Source organism: Salvia splendens, chromosome 15 (genome assembly GCF_004379255.2).
Source record: "Salvia splendens isolate huo1 chromosome 15, SspV2, whole genome shotgun sequence".
Lineage (NCBI taxonomy): Eukaryota > Viridiplantae > Streptophyta > Magnoliopsida > Lamiales > Lamiaceae > Salvia > Salvia splendens.
In genome coordinates, this window is record NC_056046.1 from 16954545 (window position 1) to 16961583 (window position 7039).

The 7039-nt window shown below is 43.8% G+C and overlaps 1 non-coding gene across 1 annotated transcript; it reads right to left on the reverse strand.

Moving 5' to 3' along the window:
- Window positions 1–696: 696 nt before the first annotated feature.
- On the reverse strand, window positions 697–803 carry LOC121769633. The gene has a single exon (XR_006043653.1). It is a non-coding gene; the product is annotated as a small nucleolar RNA R71 (small nucleolar RNA).
- Window positions 804–7039: the final 6236 nt, after the last annotated feature.

Sequence of the window (7039 nt, forward strand, 5' to 3'; positions counted from 1 at the left end):
TCTAGCACACACTTTTTATAGTACTTACCCCGAAGTTGTCGAGAGGTCTCGCTTTCGGTAATAGGAAATATTTTGTGCTTGTGCTTGGTGTATTTTCTGTTGTGTAGGTTTTTAAAAAAAAAAAAAAAGAAAGAAAAGTGAATGCACACACGATCACAGGGTACACCACCGTTTGGATTACTCTGTTATCAAAGAAGAAGGGTTAGAGGTACTTCAGTTGAGATCTTTCCGGACTATCCGAGTCCAATCAGAAATAACCGGCTTTTTGGTGAAGAAAGGGAGGATAGACAAGAGTCAGACGGTGAATCAATGGCTGAGAACAATGAGATTCCACCACCTGTGGTGAGGTTTGGCGACACTCTGAGATCGGGAATTGAGTACCCAGGGGAGTGTGCCTACGCAAATGACAACGTCAACATTCCACCTCACTACATCAGTTTGGTGAATGGAGGAAATCTTTTTCATGGACGGGATGATGAAGATCCGGTGAGCCATTTGAATGCCTTCTACGAGCTGACAAACTCTCATAGACCTCCAAATGTGGAGCATCATCGAATTAAGAGGGCCCTATTTCCGTTCTCATTGAGGGAGAAAGCAAGAGGGTGGTATGACTCATTACCGGGTTACAACATAGCAACATTCCAAGAGCTGAAGACATTGTTTCTTTTGGAATATAACTCCCCAATGAAGATCGAGAAGTTGAGAGAGGAGATCACATCTTTCCGACAGAAATATGACGAGTCTTTTGCAGAAGCTTGGAAGAGATTCACGGAAATGATAAGGAAATGCCCAAGTCATGGACTAGCTCCGGGGCATGACCTTTTGAAATTCTACAAGGGACTCAACAGTGAAGGCACGGGACTAGTCACTGCAGGTTCAAATGGGAACCTAGATGATTTAACTCACGATGAGGTTAGAGCCTTGTTTCAAAGGTTGGCCAATAATCAAAGGAATTGGCATAATCCAAGAAGAGCAGCTGAGAAGGTAGGAGATACATTTGGTGCTACCAAAGATGCAGAAAGAGTGACAGCCATTGAGGCTCAATTGGCGGACATAAGCACTCAAATGTCATCAATGACAAAGGCAGTTAAGTCTCTTCAATTGACTCCTCAACCCCAAGCTGTGACTGTGATGAGATGTGGATTGTGTCAAGGAGGGCATCATACTGATCAGTGCCCAAGTCTTCAAGGACCTCCCGTGGAGGATGTGAACTATATTGGCAACAATCGCCAAGGGTTCAATCAAGGCAACCAATACAACAATCAGCAAAATTGGAGGCCTCAACAAGCAAGTTGGAATCAAGCCGGTCCTAGCAACAACTCGGGTAACCAATGGAGGAACAATACTCAACCCCCGGGTTATGAGAAGAAGCCATCAGTCGAAGATCAGTTGGGGCAGATTCTCTCTTTCATGACTAAGAGTCAAAAGGAGAACGAAAATTTCAAGGAAAGGACGGTGGAAAAGTTTGGGCAGATGGATGCGACAATGAGGAATCTTGAGACGCAGATAGGGCAGCTTGCCACGGCATCACACACGAGGATTCCTAACACCATCCCGAGCAATACCGTACCTAATCCTAGAGGCAATGAACAGTGTAAGGCAGTGGTCTTGAGAAGTGGTCGTGAGTTGGATTCGACACCATCAATGGACGGCCAAGGTACTTCCGGCATCTCACACGCAGGGGCGGATGAGATGTTAGGCTTGCATTCCTCGCACGCAGGGGCGGACGAGGCATGTAAGGGAAGTCCCGCGTTGGTACAGGGTGCCCAACATGGTCAAGAACAGGCTGCATCCGGCAGCAAGGAAAATGGTGTAGAAGCCGAGTTAAGTGAGAAGTTTTTGGCAGAAAAGAAGGGAAAGCAGAAAGTAGAGATGGGATCAAATGGACAGCTGATGACAAGTCCGGCATTAGACCCGAAAAGCAAGTTCAACTTCCCTGATCACATTCCTCCTCCACCATATCCACCGAAGAGGAAGAAGAGAGCTCCAAAGGAGAAAAGCTTCGAGTGGATGATGAACGTGATTCGAAAAGTGAATGTGGATGTATCGTTGGTGGACCTCTTCACTAATTTCCCCAAGTTCTCCAAGTTCTTTAAGGACATGATGGCAAATAAGGAGAAACTTCAAGATGAGGGGATAGTGGCATTGAGCATGAATTGCTCACAATTGATTTCGGGAATGATGCCAATGAAGAAGAGGGATCCCGGAAGTTGTGTGATTCCTTGTGAGATCGGGAATACAATCTTCACAAAATGCCTATTAGATCAAGGATCGGGGATCTCACTTATGGCTTTGAAAACTGCTAGAGCCATTGGATTAGAGAAGAGGATGGAACCCATCGACATTGCTCTACAATTGGCTGATCACTCCATTGTGAAGCCCACTGGAATAGTAGAGGATGTCTTGGTCAAGGTAGACAAATTCATCATCCCTGTTGATTTCATAGTCTTGGACATGCCCGAGGACAAAGAGGTACCAATTTTGTTTGGTAGACCGTTTCTTGCCACGGGAGATGTGTTGCTAGGAGCAAAGGACAACTCAGTCACGTTTAGAATTAATGGTGAGCAAGTGACCATTAATGTGGAGAAAGCGATGAAGCATCCTAGTGATGCAAAAGCGTGCTTTAGAGTTGATGTCCTCGACAAGTGTATCTTTGACAAGATGCGTTGCTCGGCAAGTATAGAAGGAAGCGTTTATGATAAGGGGAGCTTGGAAAGAGACTTTGGTTCGACAATTAAAGTTGATTTTGATTTTGATGAAAGTGAGGATGCTCAAATTGATCAACCAAGTCTCGAGAATGAATGTGTGGTGGATAGTTTCGTGGCGGATGTACAGCCTTCAATTGAAGTACCACCAAAGCTAGAATTGAAGCCACTCCCGACAAATCTGAAATACGCATTCCTTGGTGAGGATGAATCTTTACCGGTTGTGATATCGGCGATGTTGAATGATGAAGAAGAATTAAAGTTGATAGAGCTACTGAAGTCACACAAGAAAGCTCTAGGTTGGTCCATAGCCGATATCAAAGGGATTAGCCCCGCAATATGCATGCATAAAATCTTGATGGAAGATGGAGCTAAGCCGGTAAGGGAGAGACAAAGAAGGTTGAACCCACTCATGCAAGAAGTGGTGGAAAAAGAGGTGAAAAAATTGTTGAAATTTGGGATGATCTATCCCATTTCCGATAGTGAGTGGGTCAGCCCGGTGCAATGTGTACCGAAGAAAGGAGGAATAACCGTGACCGTCAATGAAAAGAATGAAGTCTTAGCAACTCGATTGGTAAACTCATGGAGAGTTTGCATGGACTATAGAAGATTGAACAAGGCGACAAGAAAAGATCACTTTCCGTTGCCATTTCTCGATCAGTTGCTAGATAGAATTGCGGGTTATTCTCATTATTGCTTCTTGGATGGATACTCGGGGTATAATCAGATTGCAATTGCCCCGGAAGATCAAGAAAAGACGACATTCACATGTCCTATTGGTACGTATGCCTTCCGCCGGATGCCTTTTGGGTTGTGCAATGCACCGGCTACATTCCAACGTTGCATGATGGCAATTTTTTCCGATATGAATGAAGACATTATGGAGATCTTCATGGATGATTTCTCCGTCTTTGGATCCTCATTTGATCTTTGCTTAGAAAATTTGAGACGGGTCTTACAAAGATGTGAAGAATCGAATCTCGTGCTCAATTGGGAAAAATGTCAATTCATGGTCAAAGAAGGCATAGTGTTGGGACACAAGGTGTCGGAGTTGGGATTGGAGATGGATAAGGCTAAGATTGATGTGATTTCGAAGTTACCTCCCCCAACAAATGTAAAGGGCATCCGTAGTTTCCTTGGTCATGCAGGATTCTACCGAAGATTTATAAAAGATTTTTCAAAGATTGCAAAGCCACTTTGCAACTTACTTGAGAAGGATGCCAAGTTCGTCTTTGATGATAAATGCCTTGAGGCATTTGAACAGTTGAAGAAAAAGCTAGTCGAAGCCCCTATTATTATCACACCGGATTGGTCGAAGCCATTTGAATTGATGTGTGATGCTTCGGACTATGCTGTGGGGGCCGTTTTAGGCCAAAGGAGAGATAAGGTCCTACATGCCGTCTACTATGCTAGTAAAGTACTCAATGAAGCTCAATTGAATTACACCACGACGGAGAAGGAAATGCTAGCAGTAGTGTATGCCTTTGAGAAGTTTCGTGCATACTTACTTGGCACGAAGGTGGTAGTGTTCACGGACCATTCAGCTATCAAATATTTGATGAATAAGAAAGATGCAAAGCCTCGGTTGGTGAGATGGATCCTCTTATTACAAGAGTTTGATGTAGAAATTAAAGACAAAAAGGGGACCGAGAATTTGGTAGCTGATCATTTGTCTAGACTAGAGGGATTGGAAGAGACGGAAGATGAGAGAAAGAAAAGGATAAATGAGAAATTTCCCGACGAGCAAGTGTTGCAAGTGGAGGCTCGGGAAACATATGTGCCGTGGTTTGCCAATTTGGCAAACTACCTTGTCACGGGCATTATACCAGAAGGGTTGTCATCTAACCAAAAGAAGAAGTTTTTGAGTGACACCCGCACATATGTTTGGGAAGATCCGTTTCTCTTCCGGATTTGTAGTGATGGAGTGATTCGAAGGTGCGTTGGAGAGCATGAGCACCTTCAGATTTTGTCTGCATGCCATGATTCGTTGTATGGCGGCCACTTTGGAGCACGACGAACTGCTTTTAAAGTGCTTCAGTCCGGATTCTTTTGGCCATCGATCTTCAAGGATGCAAAAGCCTATGTCGAGAGATGTGACAGTTGCCAAAGAACCGGCAATATCTCGTGGAGAAATGAAATGCCGATGAATAACATTCACGAGGTAGAACTCTTTGATGTTTGGGGAATAGACTTCATGGGACCGTTTCCCAAGTCTAATGGGCAACAGTACATTCTTGTAGCTGTTGATTATGTGTCCAAATGGGTAGAGGCAGTGGCCTCGGCAACCAATGATGCCAAAGTGGTATTGAAATTTATCAAAAATTACATCTTTAACCGCTTTGGGACACCGCGAGCTATAATCAGTGATGGAGGAACTCATTTTTGCAATAAGTTATTTGATAACCTCCTAGGAAAGTATGGTGTCCAACACAAGGTTGCTACCCCTTATCATCCCCAAACAAGTGGTCAAGTTGAAGTCTCCAATCGTGAGATTAAGCGGGTGCTAGAGAAAGTGGTAAGGCCATCTCGGAAGGATTGGGCTCAAAAGCTAGATGATGCTTTGTGGGCCTATCGAACGGCGTATAAGACCCCGATTGGAACTTCACCATACAAATTGGTATTTGGGAAGGCTTGCCATTTGCCGGTAGAGCTTGAGCATAAAGCTTTTTGGGCTTTGCAAAAGCTTAATTTGGATTATGATGCTGCAGCCGAGAAGAGGATGTGCGATATGAATGAGATGGATGAGTTTAGGCTTCATGCATATGAGAGCGTTGATCTCTACAAAGAGCGTGCTAAGAGGGTACATGATGCAGCCATTAAGCCTCGTCAATTCCATGAGGGACAACTGGTCCTTTTGTACAACTCTCGGCTTAGACTGTTTCCCCGGCAACGGCGCCAAAACTTGATGTGGATAATACTGGTTTGTAAAACAGATCAATTTCGCACGCAAGTTCAAATTAATTACCCAAATATTATCACTAACTGCAAGAATACAGCTTCGTGTGTAGTATTTTAGGTGTCGATCCACAGGGAAGGGAATGATTATTAAAACTTAACACTAAACAAAGCATAAAAAGGTTCGATTTTTGGTTTTGATGATTAATGACACTAAGTTAACAAACTAACTACGCAAGGATTTTAAACACGAGAAAAACAGGTCACTCAAATGTGTAGCCTTTGAGCTCACTATCCATACTTATCCTACCTCGTCCCTAGCCCCATTACAACCTTGAAATAAGACCTTGGACCTTATCGTTGATGCTTGTGGATGTTGTGTAAAGAACTTGGTAGAGTTAAAGAGGTTCGATTTGAAATCTGTGAGTCTATGTGGTTAGTAGTGCTTGATGAGTCGATGATGACGGTTTGAGTTGTTTGATCGTATGCTCGGACTTACTTTGAAGTGCACCTTAACTTGACGTTCTAGGGGGATGAGTGATTGTTCTTGAGAGTGGGAAATCTTGATTGGAAATGTTGGGGGTTTAGATTTTGTCACTCACGTCCCTACATGATTCTTTGTGATGAAAATCTTTGCGGGTTAGATTTGGTTGAGTCTTGGTGCTGAAAATGTATCTTGCTCGGGGCGAGCAAGAGCTTAAGTTTGGGGGTATTTGATGCGAAGCATATTTCTTATATTTTTCCCCCTAAACTACACACTTTCCATGTACTTGTCACTCATCAAAGTGTATTTGTAGGGAAGTTTAGGAGAGTGAAAGCTGGAAGTTCGCAGGTGAAATGGGCAAAGCATGAGAACGCCCGGTCGGGCGATTCTGAGCTTCAAAACGCCCGGTCGGGCGTTACGCATAAGGATTCCAGAAAGTTCGCCCGGTCGGGCGGTTAGTGACGACACAAAACGCCCGGTCGGGCGTTTCACCGCGATACCCCTAGAAGCCTTTCGCCCGGTCGGGCGTTTCGTTCGTTAAATTCGCCCGGTCGGGCGTATTTGCCGAGTAACTTCTAAATGGCAGTTATTTCAGAAAAGGAGGGGATAAGTTAGAGGAAAGAAGAGGATAATTTGATAGTGGATTAGGTAAGCTCGTATAGTAGATGATGTTAGATTCCCGCGCTTCCGCAGGAGTTGAATGCCTTCGAAAATTAATTCATGGAACAAGTGTTCAGCTGACTGTGAATTATACGTCGCAAACATGTTCAGTGCAAGCGATTAGGTTGATAAGTTAATCCCAATTTTGTGTGTGATAAATGTGTAGAATGATTCGAGTCTAAGGAGCAACTTGGAGTGACCTGTTTTTCTCGTGTTTAAAATCCTTGCGTAGTTAGTTTGTTAACTTAGTGTCATTAATCATCAAAACCAAAAATCGAACCTTTTTATGCTTTGT